Here is a 22,480-nt window from a genome sequence, read left to right on the forward strand (position 1 = left end):
AGTTTCTACAGATCGTCCTACTATATTATAATTCGCAGTAATTATTAAAATTTCTTGCGACTTTTACAGTTTACAATTTATTTCCAAATTTCCAACATTAGCTAAAGAAATATTCACCGGCCGTTTATACAAAAACTAATTATTAAAAAATTTTTAAATATTTGAAATAATTTCTTTAATATGTACATAATATATTGTAAAAAGAACGGACTCGCTTTTTGCGATTTTTCAATTGCTCAATGTTGTTTTAGTCTTGAAATAATTAACTTTCACGTATTAAATGTTATTTGAAAAGACAATCGGCATTTTTATGCCATGTAGATTATGTGAAAAGGAGCATATGTAGTTACGAAAAGTGCGGATCAATCACCAAGTCTTTATCCATCATTTTAGTCTCCGTGAGTGTTCCTTTTAGGCATCGAGCGTAAATATGTAGATTATCAAAAGTGCTGATTAGCCAGCCAGTGACTCAGGAACACGATAGTAAGGCGCGAATACTCAAGTCTAGGCGGACTAGTGATTCGACATCGGTACTCCTCTAAGATATGTATATAGAATATAGTGTTTTAAAATAATTGTTATGCCTAGACTTTCTATATTTCACGTGAAGGATATTGTGATGATTGAAATCTGTCATAGTGCGTTATTTAAATATGACAAAACGCGATAGCCGTGATTATTTTATACATCTGATGTATAGAATCTGATATTTAGATTTATCAAGGCTACTCTTTTGTAAACTTTAACTATTGAAATATAATTGCATGATTTATTGTACGATATATTATTGGAGATATTGTAGAAATTCACGCACAAATGTGCATTTAATTTTGTAAAACTTAATATCCAAACGATTAGGATTTATTTTGATATAACGTTAATTAAAGAATATTAGATAAATTTAAATTTAATTATAAATTAATTGTAAACTATTTTTTATAACATTTATCTCATAATTTTATTTGAATATTATATTGAAGAAAATTTATAAAATTATTGTCTTATTTTTCGTATTCGCTTTTTTATTATTTTAAGCTCGACTATTTATATTAATTTGAATGTACATTGCAAATTTCTTGTATATGTCGAACAGGCGCATTCCAGATTTTATTAACGCATTGTTACCGACTAGCGATGAAGGCCAATTAGAGCGGTCTTATGTCGTTAATTATAAAGTGGTTCGAGTTCAAGGTAGCCCCCTTTTAATTAATCGTAGGCGTACTGTTTAAGCGCGATTTTCAAATCCAATTGTCCAGTCTATCTTTGGATATCGCAAGCACCAGACTCCTTATATGTAAATGTGCTTTCTCCCTAAACCTTGGAGTAAATTGACGACGTGCTGTCATCGCGAAATCAAGGAAAATTGATTCTGTCTACATTGATCGTTCGCGTCCTGTTCGAATTCCAAGGTTGGAGAACGTGGCGTATTCGTATATACAATATATATGTATAAAGATTTAAAAAAATATTCATATTAAAGAATACGATCTGTTTTACTTTTGTTACATTTTCTATAATTATGGATTTTTTAAATTAAATTCGAGTTTTTTTTATCTTTTCTGAAAATAAAAATCGAGACGCTTATCATTCTCATATAATAAATGATCGAAAATGGTTTCTAATGAAATAAATAAAAAAGAAGATACATATATGACACTAAGTAAGATTTTTTAATCAATTTTAAGCGGATTTGATTATAATTTTTTATTCTATAAAAATATGTAATATAAATTGGTATTATGATAAATAATTCTTCTCAACATTTTTGTTAAGAGAAAGATTTATTTCAAATTAATTCATATTTTCCCAATGTTATATAATTTTCCTTATGTTTAGTCAAATTGAAATTTTCGAGGAAGGATTTTATGCTAATTAATATACGTTTGATGCAATAAGATATTTTATAATGACATGAGATAATTTCTTTCCACAGATTTTACTTGTCTTATCTTCCCTGAAAATAAAAATTAAGACATTTACAGTTTTCACGTAATTAATTATTGAAAATGAATAATTTCTAATAAAATAAATAAGAAGATACATGACACAAAGTCAGATTTTTTAATCAATTTTAAGCGGACTTTATTGTAATATTTTTGTCTTTATATAAGAATATGTAATATTATTATAAATTGAAAAGTATTGTGAGATAAATCACAGAAATGTACTTAATTACAAAATGTAATTAACAGAAATGTTTATTTCACAATTAGTTCATATTTATCAAATATTTAACTAATATAATTTTTCTTTATTTTAGTCTAACTCAAATTAGAATTTTCGAAAAAGGATCTTGTGCTAATTAATATATGCCTTGTGCAATAAGATATTTTATGACACGAGACAAATTTCTTCCACAGATTTTACTATAAACCTAGATATGCATCATACATACTTCTAGAGAGACGGATGTTTTACTAGTGATATACGGTACAGATAATATCATTATGGCTGTTGTGTGCTTGCCAGATGTCTCAGATTCGCAGGTAACGAATGATTGCTCGTAGAAAAATTGTATTGCAACTTGTTAGTGCGAAAGAGATTGCTTGGATTCTGCGAGATTCTTTCGTTTAAGCTTATACCACGTGACACTTTTTTTCGTATTCTCTATATCGTCTTTCTGCTGATTACGCATTGCATATCCGAACGTACATGTGACTTTAAATATAAACCGCAAAACTCAGGATAACTATATAATAGATAAATAACGCATTAGTTGCACATGTGTAAAGATACAGATGTCCTTCGTAAAAAAAATCTCCTAGCTATCCTGCGAAATGTGATTCTGAGCAATTTCAACTATCCTCAAACATATATATATATATATATATATATATATATATATATATATATATATATATATATATATATATATATATATGGTACGTACTTGAATCATCCAAATCGCGCTACTTATTTTTCGTAATTAACCTGTCGCTATATAACAAGATACAAACGCATTCACAGATATAATTTTACATAGAGAGAAATGTAGAAATAAAAAACCTAACCTATTTTCTCTTTATAAGAGGAAAAATGAAGAAATAAGAATATTGAGTAACTATATGGATGTCCCATTTTAACTTTTACACCGCAATATCTCGAAAACCATGCATTTTCAAAAAAAATCTTTCAGAGAAAAGTTATTTGACTCGAAGAGGGATAGGTACGAAGGTACCATTGGTTTGATCATGGATAGTCCTTTGAAGGTCATGTGAAAGTCACCTTTAATTTCTTAAATGGAAACCCACATTTTCTATTACACATTTTTGTAGCTTAGTTCGAAAGCATTTCGAAACACTATAATAAAGTATTTTTTCATTAGATATTTTTCGAATTATTTTATATCTTAATCTGACATATTTTGATATAAAAAATAAAATATCTCATAAAATATGTAGTTTTTGATAATCTTACCATAATACTTCTATATACAGAATAATGATCAATCCCCCCAAATCAATTGGGATAAAAAAAACCAATTGTTAAAAAAAATATATTGTAAATAAGTATATACTTTTTCTTAAAAACAATTATTTTCTTTATACCAATTGATTTGTCTCATTATTCTGTACATAAAAGTATTACGGTAAGATTATCGAAAACTAAATATTTTACGAGATATTTTATTTTTTATATCAAAATATGTTAGATTAAGATATAAAATAACTCAAAGAATACTTAATGAAAAAATACTTTATTATAGTGTTTTGAAAAGATCTCGAGCTAAGCCACAAGAATATGTAATGAAAAATGTGGGTTTCTATTTAAAAAATTAAAAGTGACCTTCGCGTGGCCTTCAAACGACTATCCAAAGTCAAACCAATGGCACCTTCTTATGTCTCCTTTCGAGTCAAATAACTTTTGTCTGAAATATTTTTTTTGAAAATGCATAGTTTTCGAGATATTGCGGTGTAAAAGTTAAAATGGGTCCTTGTATATATGTATAAACAGCCAATTTCGAAAACTTGAGAGTCAATATTTAGAGAGTCATAATTTTACGAAATTCATTCATCTTTCGCAACAAACTGTTTAATCATTAACGTATACAAAATATTATGAAACATATGATATGAATAGCTCGTAGAATACAATAATAATGAGATGTTATTTAGAGACTAATAGGAGAATAATATAATGAAGGTGACAGATTTTTTGTATTGAATGCAACTCTCTCTCTCTTTCTGATTCTCTTCTCTCATATTGATATTAAACGATGATTTTCACATTAGACGAATATAAGCAGGAATCAAATAATTACGTTTTTAGCGTTATATGAAACATGGTGCTTAGTACAGACAACATATTAAAGCAGCTTAAATTGAAAAAAGGATTTATGTCATTATATTCTTGCAAAAAGATCATTTTCGTGAGATTTTCGCATACGATACATGTTCGGTAATTTTTTTTATAAAAAACACCGAGAGAGAGAGAGAGAGAGATGTATAAAAAAATTATACAGACTAAAATAATGGAATTTTAAACTAATCTGTCGCTAGTCTTTAGTGCTAACATTGTCGAATTGTATAATTTTTTTTTTTTTTGGAAAGAGGATCGTAAATCACGATTTTAAAATACTCAAATGTAATTTACAAATCAGATTGAAAGGAAAATATATTTCACTATTTCTGAATTACATTATATTTTCAAAAATAGTAAATGCAGATTTGAAATACATATAACAAATATATTGAATTTGCAATTATTAAATTAATTTGCATAATGTTAAGATTAAGTATAAATTGATAAATCCCGAGAAAAAGGAAGGAATAGAGTTGTTTTCTTGAAAGGAATATATAACGGACAATTATATATTAACCGGAAACGTATCCGTCAGACATGCCGTGTCATAATACTCTACGTTATAGATCATTTCGATCACAATCGAGTAAGGCACTTGAGGATCTATTGCTACTCTTTAAACTGTTTCTGGAACAGGTTTCGCAAGTGTGATGAATAACGATCTCGTTACTAGGATGCATTATCGCATTGCGATAAATTGGAGATTTGACAAGTAGAATTATGATCTGTCTAATATCATTAATTATTTCTTATATTTATTGTAAACGCGATATCGTTGCGAAAGAATCAAAACAGTTCTACGAACTAATCAAAGACAATAAAATTATTCTTCAAAGTTTGCAATTAATCAATTATTACTATATATACAACACTAATGACGAGTTCGTTCCTTACGTATAGATTGTTTTTATACTGTTGGAAAATTTGGTTTAAATTTAACATATATCGCATGTCCTAAACCTAAACGGTTCACAAAAATTTTTGTATTAATATAACATATATATGTTAAATAGCAGGGTTGGGAAAGTTACTTTATAAAAGTAACTCGTTACCGTTACCGTTATTTTTTCGAAAAAGTAACTCGTTACCGTTACTCGTTACCAATTTTAAAAAGTAACTCGTTACCGTTACAGTTACTAAAAAGTAACGAGTCGTTACAATTTCCGTTACTTTTTTACGATACAAGCTAATAAATTATTTTGCATAAGAAAAACTTTTAAAAAATTGTAAGCAAGATTTCATTCAAGGTTTATTACAAAATAAATGATTAAATTTTATCGAAATTCTTTATTAATTTTTAATAAAATTTGTTGCTCCATAGTATCATCATTTAAATGCCCTCTTTGTGGTGTTAATACAGAGCCACCGATGCTAAACATTCTTTCTACAGATGCACTGCTTGGTAGAGCTGTATTATATTTAATAGAAAGTTTTTTAAGTTTTGGATAGTCGTTTAACATTTCTATATTACAATTATTTGATTTTAAAAACCGTTGCAATTCTTCTTGTTCAGATTCATTTTGCACCGTTTTTTGCTCAAAAATGAAAAAATCATCGTGATCGTCAGATTTTCCAGCTTTTGGAGAATTTTCAGTTGATCGGATTCCCAATAAATCCTCCAAGTAATTTTCAGCATGTTTTCTTTTTTCTCCGGTTAACCAGTTTAACTTAAATTTTGGATGTAAACATGCTGCTATTATTAATTCTTTTGTTTCAAATATTGTAAGAAATTTAAAATCAAATATAGTAAATTAAGCGACATTGTTTGTTTTATTGAAATTAATACTTTTGAATCAATAGTTTAAAATAAAATAATATTTTTCAATTAAATCCTTATTTAAAATTAAATAACATATGTATTAATCAAAATAATAAGTTACCTTTTATTTAAACCTTGCTGAATAGCTTCAACTAATGAATGGCAATCTATAAGGTCAGATTTATTGAGATTTTCTAATTTTCGTTGCAAGGTACTTAGAACTGGTAGTAAATGAGAGCTCTGCTTTTCCGAAAAGATAAAGCTCTCATTGGATATCGCGCGTCGCGTCATCGCACTGGTCTGCAAGAGTCATAAGTTGATCAATCACATTCAAGCATTTTTACAACATAATAAGAATGCTAATTGGTCGATTTGCTTACGGCTTTACGGTTAAGATAAAAATTTTATCACGCACAATAGCAAGAATAATATCTTAAATAAATCAAAAAATTTAAAAAAAGTAACGATAAAAGTAACTGTTAAATTCGTTACTCGTTACTGAAAAATGTAACGAAGTTACTTTTTCCGTTACAAATAAAATTTGTAACGCCATTACCGTTACAGTTACCGAAAAAAAGTAACTGTAACGGTAACGGCGTTACAAGTAACGCGTTACTTCCCAACCCTGTTAAATAGTGTGTTAAATGTGTTGCGACGCAACCACTTTGGACAAAGATGAAAAATTCAATTGAGAATCGCTGCACAGGATTTATCCCATAATTCAGCTTCCGCAAATTTTTCTCTTTTTAAAAGAGAGACACGAATGACAATCCTGTCACACGTCACGGTTCGTCAGGTCGCCCGACCGGCAAAAGAGTCACATACTAATAACTGGAGCAAAGCAGTTGTGTAAGCCGGTGGGTGGCCGCCTTTCTCTGCAAAGCGACTGCTAGCGGTTTTAGTGCTGCGCCGAGATTTTCTTTATGCTTATAATATGAGAGATTGGCGACGTGCTGATAGATTTGCTGTCGATTAACGAATATTGTTGCGTTGAGAACTTAACGCTCAAGAGCGGACTGATGAAAAATATTTCGCGATTTTCCGTCGTGGCTGGGATTTGCAACGTCTGATAATGAGAAGAATTTGTATCAAAACTATATTTGATTCTACTAATATATTCATGTTTAACAATTGATATAAATTCTGCATTCGAAGAGCAGAGACATATAAATAAAAAGGTTCAATTTTTTAAAAAAGAATTTTTTTGTAAAAATCCGTAACTGTTCGCGATCTGAAAATAATTAAGGAAAAAGTCAGCTTTTAGTGCATCATTGTATTGTTTTTAAACATAATCGTATTTATATAATAGCTTCAATTTTTGATATTAATTTTTTTTCCTTTGGAAATTTTTTTCTTTTTTTATTGGTTAATTTTTTTCCTTTTCTTTTTTTTTTTAATTGCAAAGATACAAGTATTTAAACATATTTTTAAAGATATATATTTATATTCCTTTGTTATGCGTGGAAATAATTATTTTAATTTATAAATATATATGGAATAATATATTTAATTAAATTAAATCGAGTAAACATTATTGTATCTAAAATTAGACTGCTTATTCGCAATTATAAAAAAAGATATTTTTGGCATTGATTGCAGGAGTTGTTTCCATTATCGGTTCGATGCCGAAAAGGCATTAACGAAAAGTCGGGCAGCTACAAGTACGAGCTGAATTCGAGAGATCAGACAGAAGGTAAAATAAGTGAATTGTCGCGAAGGTCGCCCAGCTCACTTTTCCCCTACACTTTTCTCGGCTGATTCTCGACTCCTTGCAAGCCTTTTACTCCCGTCTGTCCGTCCGCTACATTTCATCGCACTGAGTCGTTCCCATAAAAAAAGTCTCGATTTTTCACATTTAAATATGTCCCGTTTATCATGTTTTATTGCACTGGGTTAAATTATATAGAGTTTAACACACAATCGCAAGAATCGCCGAATCTCATCTAGTTTACACGTCATGAATAATAATTATCTCGAATAACTAACTTTCTCCCTGTATATAAAAAGTTTAAGAATTTTCGAAGGACATAACATTTATATACAGGGTGTCCGACAAGTAAGTGCCAAACCAAAGGTGGAGATAGATTGGGTCAAACTGAGTCGAAAAGTCCTGAACCATTTTTTTTATAATGCTTAATAAAGGAGTTATTATTAATTAAGTCTGTTCAATCAACGTTGACCTTTAGTTGCGCGTCTGGTAGTGTGTGTGAGCGCTCCGTCGCTACGGCGACACAAACTATCAATCGAGCGGCTTACTGATGTGCGTCTGGCTAAAAGTCGACGCTGATGGGCTAGACTTTACTCAATAATCCTCCTCAATAATACTCCTTTATTAAGCGTTATAGAAAAAAATGGTACAGGACTTTTCTTTTCAGTTTGACCCAATCTACCTTCACCTTTCATTTGGTCATTTACTTGTCGGACACCCTGTATAAGGGATGAGGAAAAGTATGGAAACCTTGAAAAATTTCGAAAAATTTAAGTTTTACAGAAAATTGTTTCGAATAAAAGTTGTGGGGTTTAAAAAAGATCTATTTATTGATCTTATCAGTTTGGGTTTGGATAACGTCGCCAAGGTCAGGACAAGGTCACCTTTAATTTTTTAAATAGCAATCTTTATTTTTCTTTTCATATTCTTGTAGCTTACTTCGAGAGCTTTTCAAAACAATAATAAATAATCTTAATACTTCAAGTTTAGTATCTCCATAAAAATATCCTTCATTTAAAAAAAATTAAAGTTATTCAATCCATTAGTTTTAAGAAAAACGCGTTTAAAGTTTTACAGGCCCATTTGAAGACCCGCGCGCTATTCTATTCAAAGTTATCTTATAAACTTCCTCAATTTTACAAATTTTTTAATAACATTTGAAAGACATTGTTTAGACATCATATTTTCAGAAAATGTAAAGAAGTTGATTTTTTTTGACCCTTTAAAGTAGATTGGACTCTGAAAAGACAAGATTTTGGAGGAATTATTATTAAGTAATTGCAATATACAGGGTGTCCCAGATCATTTGGGAAAATATTCGTGTGCAGATAGAGCAGACCAAACTGAGTCGAAAAGTCATCTTTCATTATTTTTATAATGCTTAATAAAGGAGTTATTATTGAGTAAAGTCTGGTCAATCAGCGCCAACCTTTAGCCAGGCGCAGGTCGGTGATTCGCGCGCCGTGAAGTGTGCGCTCCTGCAACTATCAGGCGCGCGGCTCACCAGGATCAGCGCTGATTGGTCAGACTTTACTCAATAATAACTCCTTTATTAAATGTTATAAAAAAAAATGAGACAGGACTTTTCGACTCAGTTTGGTCCGCTTTATCTGCACACAAGTATTGTCCCAAATGATCTGGGACACCCTGTATATTACAGAATGATTAAACTGGACGAATGCAAAAGAGATGAGAATGGCCGCCTGTTTTTCTGCAGCATTTCTCTTTGGCATTGATAGAGCGGTGATTAAGATTGTTGAAAGCAAAACGTGCAATTTCGACAAAGTTCATCGAAAGTGACGTTAATACCCGACGTTTCTAACTTCAACTTCGAAACGATACATCACATGACGGTTTTGTATTCTTAGTATTCTTTCATTAGGGATAATTATTATAATAGTAAACGACGATCTACACTTTACGTTGCATACATGTGCTCGTTAAAAATGCGTGAGAACTATCTGTTGCGCGACGAAAAAGCTTCAAGATAAAAAATTTCCTGATTTTCTCGTGTAAAAAGTTCCCTGACATAAAGATGAAAATAAAATAAAATAAAAATAAAAGATGTATGTTTCTTAGTTAAAAAATATGCTGGTTAAAATTTTTGTATTAAATATTTAACGCATTTACGTGTTATTTTAATATATTGCTGTTGTGTTAATTGAACTCAAATGTTAAATTATTAAAACAACCGAAAAAAGATGTGAAAATAACACAATGTGCACATATTTTTAATTTTACACAATAGATATCTTCTGTATTATTAGTGAATTTATTTTTTTAAATTTATAGAAAAAATGTTGATATTATTCTACAATAGGAGTGGGAGTAACTATAGACCGTCAATAATATTTTTTTCAAGTAATTTTATCATTGAAAATATGTTGACTTTACATAAAATTTTTTCCAATTACTATGAAGTTCACTCATTCATTTTGTGTTGAAATATTAACATTATTAGTATTATATCCATATTATGCTAAATTAACACAAAAATTTATGTAGGCTGTTTGTGACATGTGATATATGTCATGTAATATATATTAAATTTAAGTCAAGTTTTCCAACAATGTGTAGTAAAATATACGAATTGAAATAAAATATTAAAATTGATATGAAATTTTCATATATATCACAAAAAAGCAATGTTCTTTCTTCTTTAAATAAGATCTAGTTTCAGAAAACGTGATCTCTAATTTTTGCAAAATACTTTCTACTTTATATAGAAAAAATTCAAGTTATATATATATATTTTTTTAATTAATGAAGAAAATTATATGTGCTTCCATAGAATTTTGTTTATCTGATCGATAAATAAATCGAACAGAATAAGCGGTATCGGAACGAGCGAAGATTCCGATGGACGGAGGAGAGAAAGAAAGAGGGGATCTCTCGTGCTAACAGAAGGGATAAGAAACCCATGCACATACTCTTACCAGCAGTATGACGACTTTAGTCTGACGATTGCTTCCACGGAGCGAGGTTGACTAAATCCGACATTATAATCCCAGGATAGTCCGTCGGTTCGAGCACACACGGTGCTTTGGATCCTGATGAGTGATTGGTGCAAAGACAAAAAGAAAAAAAAAAGAATTCGATGAAGAGTGCTTCCAAAATCTCGCGTCGCGATGCATAAAGATTTAATTTAAATTTTACCTCGCAAAACAATACGGGAAAAATCAAGCTGTCAAATATTCGAAACTCGTAGCGATGCTTGACAAGTTAAATCGCGCGTGTGAAATGTTCACAACGAAAATATTGTGAACGAACGTCGAGACAAGAAAGTCAGGAGAAAGGAAATTTTTCTTCAAATAATCCAGATTATTTAGAGATTCAGATTATTATTTTTTTATTATTTCCGGAAACGTTTTGTGAGAGAGCAAGAAATCGAGGCTTCTTCCAATATTGTATTACGCAATAATTTACATAATAATTTATATTTCTATATCAAATTTTGCTACTCTCGGGAGAAGACATATCTTCTCCAATTTTCGCGGCACGTGGCGCGAGCCTGCTCCCTTCCTCGCACGATCTTAGCAAAGTCGAGGAAACCGTCGACTTCGCGAACGTGCGCGCGTGGTGTGCAACGGACAGGAGAAAGTGCGCTTGCTGTGTGTCTATCTTTCGGTATTTTCGGCGGATCGATTCGTGACAGCGAAATCGATGACCGAGCGTCATCGGCGACCCGCCTGACGATGAGAGGCTCGCATTTATTCAGGACAGCATGATTCTCGGCGCGTGTGGCTTGTCCGCGTGCATTAACATGCGCGAAGACACACGTGTTCGCGGGGACCGCTAAATCCATCTGAAGAAGTGAAGAAGAAGGCCTGACATAGAGCAGGAACGAGAGGGCATCCCCTGGCAAGGATCATCGAACGTGCGACGATCGAAGATCGATTGCGAGGATAATTATTGGCCGCCGAACTATACGGGTTAGTCATTTTTTATCCTTTTCATTATCTGAGATTTTTAGAGAATGAATAATTAAACGAATCGCGTTATTTTGGCAGAGAAAAATTGGCAAATTTAATATGGATCAAACAAATTTTATTTTATTATTTGTTGAATTGTGATTACTAAGAAATTGACAGGCAAGAATTTATGATGAATTGTATTTCCTAAATGTGTTTTTAATTATTAGTAAATTATTGGAGAATATAATTGACAGAATATACAAGACACGTATGATGATTCGGGAAAAGTAATGATTCATACTCTGAAGGATAACAAAAAAAAAGAATCGTCTTTTAGCTACAGACGATCATAATATGATTCTTCATTAATCAAGTTAGAATCATCGCGTTTATTATATTCTTTGGAAAATGATAAAACTGCATAAAAAATTATATCGATTTTATCGCTATTTAAATATTTTGTAGGAGAGATTCTTTTGAGTAATTGTCCGCAAGAAAGAAGTAGGGGACAGCGTCGGTTTAGATGATACAAAAAATTTAAGTTTCACAATTTTAATGTTTTTTTTTTAGATATTATAAAATAATATTAGGAAACACTGAAGTTTGTGTACATTGTATTTCTTGTAGAGTAAACGTGAAAAAAGTTTTTGTTTACATTTATAGAATAGGTATATGGTCATAATAAATTACAAAGATAAATTAAATATTTATACATGTAGCTTATTATTTTTCCTCATTTCTTCTTATTCTGATGACTAAATATATCTAAAGAGATAAATGTTATTTATTAAATGCGTAAGAGGGGGAGGAACGGAGCCTCTTTCCTTGCATCCTCATCCCAAAAAGATTCTAACCTAACCCAAACCTATTTTCAGTTTTAAAGATAAAGTTGGATTGGGTTAGGTTAGAAGTTTTTTGGGATTAGGGTACAGGGAGAGGGGCAGAGTCCCTGCCCCTGTGTACGTGTAAATGTTGTAAGCAACCTTTTCAATGAAAAAATAACAGATTATTACAGCACACACAAACTTTAATGTTAAACTTCAATTTCTTGTATCTTCAAAATAATATCGTCCCCCACTTCTTTCCTGCGGAGAATTACCCAGAAGAACGTCCTCTACAACATATTTAAGTGGCGATAAAATCGGTGAGGTGTAATCTTTTATGCAGTTTTATCTAGAAAATTATATTTTTAGCCAAGTATTTATATATCGGCGACACACACACACACACACACATACACACATACATATTACGTAACGACGGGTTGCATATGTAACATTATGCACGGCCCGTCACCTAGACGTAAACTGATTTCAACCAGTTTCTCCGATATTTTTCTTTGATTCGAAATATCGGCTTTCACTATATAACTATAGACGCAGAGGCCTATATATGAAAAAAACTCAAGTTACATTATTTTTTCGTTATTCTTCATTCATTACTCGTTTCTTGTATACGCGGATATAGGATTACTTTATTGAATGCACCAATGCTTTTTTTTTATTTTTTTGCGACAGGTAGAATTTTTTTTTAAATAATTTTCCTTTCAAAAATATATTACACTTGCCAATTTCTGTATGCCATTATTTTCGTTTGAATTTTTGATATGTATAATATTTTTCGTACTGATAAGTTAAACGAAATTACCGCTTAAGATAATTTCGTCGGGCGAAGTGAACTCTTGAAATGCCTTAAAAAATGCCGAATGAGCGATTTAAAAACGTCGCAAATAACCTATACCGTGCCCGGTTGTTTTTTCGGTATTCGCCGATTTTCCGCGGTTAGAAACGCTCATTTTTTCTTCCCATCGCACAGTGGTTCCAAATCTCAAAAATCTGGTCAAAATATGAAAGCGGTTTTCAATTTGTACGAAATTTGGTAACAGCGGGTTTTTGATTACGAATCCAAGGTCAAAATGACAAAAAAACAAAATGGCAGATCCAATATGGCGGATCTGAATGTTAAAAGGACATTTAATTTGTATGAAATTTGGTATTTAGGGGTTTTTAAGGTCGCTAATTACGAATTGAACTAAAATAGCAAATATAATATAAAAAAATTTTGTAAATAATTAATTATAGATAGTTATTTTTTATTTACTGTAAATTTAAAATTTAGAAAATTATTAGTAGGAGCGCTCAAATAAAAAGTAAAAAATGTATAATAAATATACATTGATTAAAATAAATTTAACAATTATTAAATAAAAACAATAATGTTAATATAAGGTTCAAATGATTAAAATAAAAAATGTGAATGTAAAATGGCAATAACGAGCTAAGCGCGGTATTAAGAGCGCAACAATATTTAATATAAAAGATCACTGCATTAAAAATTAATAATTAAAAATTAAAATAAATTAATCACGGCGAACGTTTCGTCCCTTTTTTGGGGCCATCTTCAGCGCACAAAATTAAAATTAAGGTTACATACAAAATTCGACAATAATAAAAGATAAAACAAAACGATACTTATGATGTAAATGTAGAGAATAATAAAAATAGTTGTTGGTAGAGGTAGAAGGTTGTCGCAAAACGGTAAAAAAAATACATAATACATAAATAACGAACGCAATACAATAAAAAACGTTGTAAATAGCATCTCAAAAAGTAGACTTTACTAAAAAGTGTCAATACGGTAAAAACAAATTCTAACGTTTTTAAACGTATTTAATTGAGATATTTGTATTTTTCATCACAAAAACTTGCAAGACAGCTGGAGAGGCAGCTATAATAAAAGTATAAGCTACAATCCACAATAAGTTCTTTCGCGGAAGTCTGCAGAACTTATAACTTTTTCTCTAAATTTTTAAAAGTTTCTCATGTAATTTCAACAAATTATATTTATAATATGCTAATTTATATATTATTAATATGATATTTGAAATACATGTTCATATTCTACTTATTTTCAATTGAAAGATCCATTTTATAAAATTCAAATCGGTGAAACGTGCGAATTTTGATATACTTTTAAATACAAGGTTTAATTTCCCCTTGCGTGTTACTCGTTCGAATGTCACTTTTGTACTGGCTGTATAAAAGCAGATATAAACAATTTTCTCTTTCTGACCCTGGTTCATGACATTTAAACCTTCCCTCTATCCAATCCAACAGTCAAAATCCCTTAAATTGAAACTTTATTTTTGGATTTTTGCCTGGCTTTTCTGGATTACGAAGCATTGTGCATCGCCTGTACAGCGAGAAAATCGACAGGCGCGAAGAACTTATCGAACTCATCGAGTTTTGTGTATCTACACAGTTGAAAAATTTATGTTTTCTTGTTAAAAATTATACCGGTAAAAATTTTTGTGTTAAATATTTAACACATTTACGTGTTAATTTAACATATTGCTGTTGCGTTAATTGAACTCAAATATTAAATTATTAAAACAAATGAAGAAACGTACGAATAACACAATACGTGCACATATTTTTAATTTTACATAATACAATAGATATGTTTCGTATTATTAATGACAGGATTTATCTGTTAAAATTTACAGAAAAAAATGACGATTTTATGCTATAATAGGAATGAGAGTGACTACAGTCAATAACATCTTTTCAAGTTAATTTTATCATTAAAAATGTGTTGATTTTACATAAAATTTCTTTCAAATTACTATGAAGTTTGCATTCATTTTGTGTTGAAATATTAACATATTATTAATGTCGCTATTTAATACATCGATATTATGTGACATTAACACAAAAATTTGTGTGGATTGTTTAGGATATGCAATATATGTTAAATTTGATGTAAATTTTTTAACTAAGAACTCTTTCTCTCTCTCTCTCTCTCATCTTAAATGATCCAATTATTTGTAGCGCTCCGCTTCCTCTCTCTGTCGGCAATCATAAATTTTTATTTTTAATAAAAAAAAGCGCAGCTGTGTGAAATATCATCGATTTAATCTGGTGTTAGCAACAGTTCAGAAATAATTCAAGAAATATTGAGTCTACTAATTTAGGTTCAAAAATATCCTCTTGTATATGTTCTCCTTTAACATTTATATTATATTTCTATATAAATTACTTTTGCTTTAAGATTACCTACTCTTACTTTAACATTGTTTAATCGATATCTCTTAATTAGCATATATTCCGATTAGCATCTAGTATACTAGTCGTTTTGATATTGGCTTTCGGTTTTTAATTTTTGCCACTTCTTTTCTTTACATGCTGTGTGCGTCGGCAATATTTTGCAGACACATCGAAATTTTAAATAATACTTTAAATGTATGAAGTTTATGTTTTTTAAAAATTAACAGATTGAAACCTCAAATTTATTTTACGTTACGTATCAAACAAGCATCGTTTAATTGTTAATAAAAATTTACGCGATTAACGACGTGAGCTTTCATTCTGTCGTGAATTGAAAATCGTGAAGATCGCTCTCTCATCTCAATCTACTTAGTCCTTTGTTTGTCGAATTCGCCTTGTTGATCGAATCTGACGTTTCCTGAAGCGCCGCAGAAAACTCTTTCACTTTCATTCGCACACGTGCTACGCATCACGCGCACCTACCACAAGATACTCTCCTCTCTGCATCTATACAATTTCTAGTCTATCTCCGCATGATTCGAATAAGGAATTTCCAAGAGAGAAAATCTCTTCTCTACGCAACCACGCGAGTAATTTCAGCTATTCTGGATTCCAAGATGAAACTATTTATTTGCATTTACTTTATTATTTGCATTTACATTTACTATTTAAAAGTTAATGATTAAAGAAATACATGTAATATACATTTTTCATAAAAAGAAGAAAGAGAAAACTCCAACGATACAGAGATCTTCATCTATGCATGTGGATAAAGACTATGTATAACGAGAATGTGATCTAATTAATTAAAAAAATAAGTTGAATTACCGATAAGCATATCGCGTTCTACGTCTGGCAAATTATAATCGTAATTACACGCGAGACTGTTATTACACGCTTTCCTTCAGACTTTTGTCCGAAAAATTGCGTATCATCGTTGTTTAACTCTCTCCCTGGCGATGATGTATCGCATTCCTACGAGAAATTCTCGACGGAGAGAAGATCCGTTTCAGAGCGACAGGATTTCCTGTCGCGTTTGAATAAGATATTTCGCGATCTAGGTCGAAGAAACATGCGTAGATTTATAGGCGATTTCTCGTCGTAATCTTGGCGATCGTGATATAATCAATACACTGTTGGAGAGAATTTGGCTTAAATTTAACATATATCGCATGTCCCAAACGGCCCACACAAATTTTTGTATTAATTTAACATAATATGAATATGTTAAATGATATTAGTATGTTAATATTTCAATGCAAAATGAATGCAAACTTCATAATAATTTGAAAGAAATTTTCTGTAAAATTAACATATTTTTAACGATAAAATTAACTTGGAAAAATATTATTAACTGTCTCACTCCTATTGTAGCATAAAATCGATATTTTTTTTCTGTAAATTTTGACATAAATCCTGTTATTAATAATACGAAACATATCTATTGTGTAAAATTAAAAATATGTGCACATTGTGTTATTTTTACATTTTTTTTTAGTTGTTTTAATAATTTAATATTTGAGTTCAATTAACACAACAATAATATGTTAAATTAACACATAAATGTGTTAAATATTTAACACAAAAATTTTTATATTTTGGTATATTTTTTAACAAGAAAACACAATTAATATAAATAAATTAAAGATAGTATTTATACGAACCAGCGCAGTTTTTAACACGCGCACTTTATTGTAATTAGTCGACAATTATTTCTGTAAAAGCGAACGTTTCGGATCCTTTCTTTGGGCTATCCTCAGCGCAAATAGTTAATAATAAAGAAATTCAAATTACATAATTACATAAATGGTCAGTATTCAGACGACAATGAGTAAAATAAAATTAAATTGTCAAAAGTAATATTAATTATAAATAATAACGTGGTGTTTATATCAGACATAATGCTTATAAAGTAAAATTGACATTGAACTAATAAAAATACATAAATACTGTTTCTCAAGGTCTTAATAAAAAGTAAAATTAAATAAAAGCTGTCAAAGTCAATCCATTAAATCCTTGTTTTAATGGGGAGATGGAAGTTATCGTAATATCTCTTAATCTGCACCTTTCTTTCGCTGGTCGACCAGGAAGTGGTAAAAAAGAGGTGTATTCATGGACTCTTGTGTACATTATATGCTAACAAACAAATGGATGCGATTTCTATCGTTATATACAGGGTGAGTCTTTTTAATCTTAACAGACAAATATCTCAAAATCTGTAAGTTTTAGAAAAAAACTTTTTAGGTTAGGTACTTTTAGATAAAAGTTGTTTAGTCTTGAGGGGGCAAGAAGATAGGAATATTAGTTAAAACCTTGGGTGGCACTTTTAAGGTCATAGCAAGATAGCATTGAATTTTTTAAATTGAAAACTATTTTTTTATTGCATATTATAGCCCTTGTCAAGATCTTTTCAAAACACTATAATAAAGTATTTTTTTATTAAGTATTTTTCGAGTTATTTTATATCTTAATCTGACATATTTTGATATAAAAAATAAAACATCTCGTTAAATATTTAATTTTCGATATCTTACCGTAATACTTTTATGTACAGAATAATGAGACAAATCAATTGGTATAAAAAAATACAAATAATTATTTGAAAAAAGATACCGTATAAATAATTACATACTTTTCCTTGAAAACAATTATTTTCTTTATACTATTTTCTTTATATTGTCGTTTGTCCGACAATCTTGACGAAAAATTTTTGATAATTTGTCTTTACCGTTGTATAAACATTACTAACGCTTTCTGTGTCACGTGATATCAGAATGATGTGACGTGCATGTCATGGACCAATCAGATAATACTAGAAAGAAATGCCAGAATCCATAGGCACCTCTCTCTCGGCGAAATAGTAGCGACAGCTAAACAATCGCTCATTCCAGTATATATATAGAATTCACTGATCTGTACATTGATGTTATTTTTTTGCCTTTTAATTTTTTTTTTTTAATTATGTCCGGAGAGGGAGAAGTGATTCCGATCTGTATCAGATCATCTTACATATAAATCATATCATCTTGTCGATATCTCTGTCATTTTTAAAAAGCCTCTTAACAAGAAGCATATAGGAAATGAGATTCGAACGGATTCGAACCTGTGATCTGTTGATTGTTAGTCAGCGACTTCTACACGAAGCCACACGTCACCCTATCTTTTAATATAAATCATTTAATATAGATCATTTTTGAAATTAAACGTTTACGTGTAACTGGTTCCCTGTTTAGAATATTTACGAGGGTATGGAAACACTATAACTTCCATCTCCCCATTAAAGCAAGGATTTAATGCATCGATTGATTTTGCGAATTTGACAGCTTTCATTTAATTTTACGTATTGAGACCTTGAGTATTTATGTATTTTTATTCGTTCAATACATCAAATTTATTTTATAAGCATTATGTCTGATAAACATCACGTTATTATTTATAATTAATATTATTTTTGACAACTTAATTTTATTTTACACATTGCCAAATGTGATTATTGACCATTTATGTAATTATGTAATTTGAATTTCTTTATTATTAACTATTTGCGCTGAGAATAGCCCAAAGAAAGGATCCGAAACGTTCGCTTTTACAGAAATAATTGTCGACTAATTACAATAAAGTGCGCGTGTTAAAAACTGCGCTGGTTCGTATAAATACTATCTTTAATTTATTTATATTAATTGTGTTTTCTTGTTAAAAAATATACCAAAATATAAAAATTTTTGTGTTAAATATTATATTTAACATATTTATGTGTTAATTTAACATATTATTGTTGTGTTAATTAAACTCGAATATTCAATTGATTGCATTTTTACCTCCACACGTCAATCATTCACAGACGTCATCAAAGTATTATACTTATAAATAACTGTGGAGATCACGGTTTTTTTTCTTTTATTTTTTCGTTATAGCGAGACGAAGCCTTTTTTGCTTTGATATAAATAGTTGACCGATTTACATAATAATTTCAACGCTTGGCGTAACGCAATCTTTTTGAAGAATTTCGACGGCGGTTAAAAGACCGCTTATCTCGAAAATGAAAGTCGGTCTTGTCTTGCAACTATCGCTGCTTGGTATATATATATATTTTTTTATTGGCGCAGCGGTTGACCACTTCTAGCCGTATCTATCTTGTTCGGCCGATACTTGAATTGATCCTATTTCATCAACGCGATATGTAAGTTTCTAAATCCGTAAATCCGTAAATGATCAATTATCAATCTTTCCTTACTCATGCGGAAAAAATTGTATACAAGATATAAAAAATCAGTGTTTCTCTCTCTTTGTATTAAGGGGGTTATCTAGCCTCGAGGATTCAAAAAAATCGATCTTTTTTTTGCGTTTTTTTGAAACTTTATAGTCTTAGATACATGTAACAAAAACATTTTCCAGGAAAAATAAAAATTGACAAAGTACAATATACACGTTAAAATGATAGCGGCGCATGGGATCATCGCACGATCGACTCAGATAGCGCGCACCAGCTGGCTACTTTACCCTCGGTCTCTTTTGTCGTATGAACAATATAAATATGCGTATGTTGTTTATATTCTAGAACGTCCCCCCGATGGTCTTGGAATAGCTGAATAACGGTAAATACAAAAGTTTTGACACGGGGGCGATGAGTGGCTTAGAGCGTTGAGTCGCGGGCTGACAAGTGCCACGTCCCAGGTTCGATTCCGCTCGGATCTCATCCCACCATATATCTCTTTATAGAAGAGAAAGAGGAATGACAGAGAAGGAAAGAAGGCTAAAAAAGGAGGGGAGTAGGAAGGAGACAAAAAGAGGGTTAGGAGTTAGGAACAAGGGAGAAAAGCGAAAAGAGAAAAGATAGGAAAGCTATGTGTGTTTAGAAGTGTTAGAGATAAGAGCATAAGGATGAAGGAGGAAAGGGAGCGTGAGGAGCAAAGGAGAAGAGCAAAAGAGAGGGAAAAGGAAAGCGGTGTAGTAAAGCGTTGTGTAAAGCGTTAGGTTAGGTGTAGGAGCGTTAGTTGTAAGAGCGGAAATGTAAGAAAATGAAATATATTTGTAAATTTGTAAAGTGTAAGAGTATAAAATTGCAACCCCATTGGGGAGTCAATAAAGACATACATACATACAAAAGTTTTGACACATCACGAAAAATATTTGACGAAACTTGAAGCGCGTTTTTCTCGTAATCATGTTTTTGAATATGGTGATCACGATTGTAAAAAAGCTGCTAGTCCGATTGACGTATGGTTTTAAATTTATACTTAGTAAACATGCTGTTATCGTTTGAATGATCGATCGATGGCCTATATTGATTTTTGCTTTCTCATAGAGGAGAGCTTTGTTTTCGTGAAAAAAAATTTTTTTTTAGTTTTTTATACCAATTGTTCAGAATGTTCTAAAATGTCGAAAAATCACATTTAAAAAAAATTTCCGTATGTGTATATGTATGTGTGTACGATATATGCACCAAAAAAGGGCGTCGTTGCTCTAACTTTTGCAAATTTTGAGATATCGGGCTAAATTTATTTACAGGAATAGAATATTATTAAAGAATGTTTAATATTTAATTTAGTGAGGAACGGTAAAAGACTTAATTTTTTATAAAATTTTGAATATTTTGAGAAATGTCTATACACGTCTTAACTTTTGCAAATTTTAAAATATCGAATTAAATCTTTTTATATGAATAGAGTATTATTAAAGGATAATTGGTATCGTAGTTGGTGAAGATCAGTAACTGGTTTTTATAAAATTTGTTTTTAATGTAAATTTTTGTATTTGACAAAAGATATTTTGCAATATCCTAGATGTGATTTGCCAACGTTATAAACATGAGCGTATATTAGTCCGATTTTGGCTTGCCAACGAATTTCTAAAGCCAACATCGGATTTAAATCGTGCCGATTTTAAAATCCTAATACCTGGGTTACTATCGAGTCGATTTGGTAAAATGTATTGTGAATCAATTTATTGATTAGACAATTACTTACACAACTTAATTCTACGTCTTATTTAATAGTCCGAATTATTCTCAATATTTAAAATACAGATAGTCATAAACATTTTTTAATAAATTTCCAATAAGATGAGAATTATTTACTACAGGATATTATCGCGTTAAACAGGATATGATCCCAAAAACTGGAAAAAAATTGCAAAATATTTGAACTCTAGAGAATACGAAAATATCCAAAAAATAACATGAGAAATATTGATGAGCATTTTAAAACATTATCAATATAGGCGTATATATTAGCCCGATTTTGGCTTTCTTTATTTATTTATTTCGCTCACAAAATTTCCTCTATAAGAAAGCAATGTGCAAATTTCTAATTTGCACAATTTTCAGCTTTTTTCTATTTTTTTCGGAGAGATGGGTATGATATCAAATTTTTTTTGCAAACTGCCGCCATATTGAAAATATGCACGCGATATTAATTATGCTAGTTCAAATGAGAATTATTCTTTTTTTGCATACATATAAGTATATATTTTTTATTCTTTATACTTTTTATACATTTATAAAAAAATGTACCGAATCCAAAAAAAAATTTTTTTTATTTAAAAAGATTATTTATTTAAATCCTTGCAAAGAAATTAGTTACTTCATTCAATCAGCGAACATATTAGCATTAGCAAAATATAAAATAAAAGCAAAGTATATGCTTTTATTTGCCAACACAAAAAAAAATTTATTTTTATTATACTAAATTTTTTACTTACTTTAAGAAAACATTTTTTAATTTTTCGGCTGACCGTTTCAAAAACAAAAGTT

The 22,480-nt window shown here is 30.3% G+C and overlaps 1 protein-coding gene across 1 annotated transcript in view; it reads left to right on the plus strand.

The window, feature by feature from the left end:
- The first annotated feature begins 10,658 nt into the window (after positions 1-10,658).
- LOC138934043 (serine-rich adhesin for platelets) overlaps positions 10,659-22,480 on the plus strand; it is an 84,890-nt gene continuing 73,068 nt past the window's right edge. The window contains exon 1 of the mRNA XM_070297426.1: positions 10,659-11,701. The gene's annotated coding sequence lies outside the window, so the exon portion shown is untranslated. The remainder of the gene's footprint in view (positions 11,702-22,480) is intronic.

This window comes from Polyergus mexicanus, unplaced genomic scaffold (genome assembly GCF_030449975.1).
Source record: "Polyergus mexicanus isolate NDT 795.1 unplaced genomic scaffold, iyPolMexi1.0 SCAF_6, whole genome shotgun sequence".
Taxonomy (NCBI): Eukaryota; Metazoa; Arthropoda; class Insecta; order Hymenoptera; family Formicidae; genus Polyergus; species Polyergus mexicanus.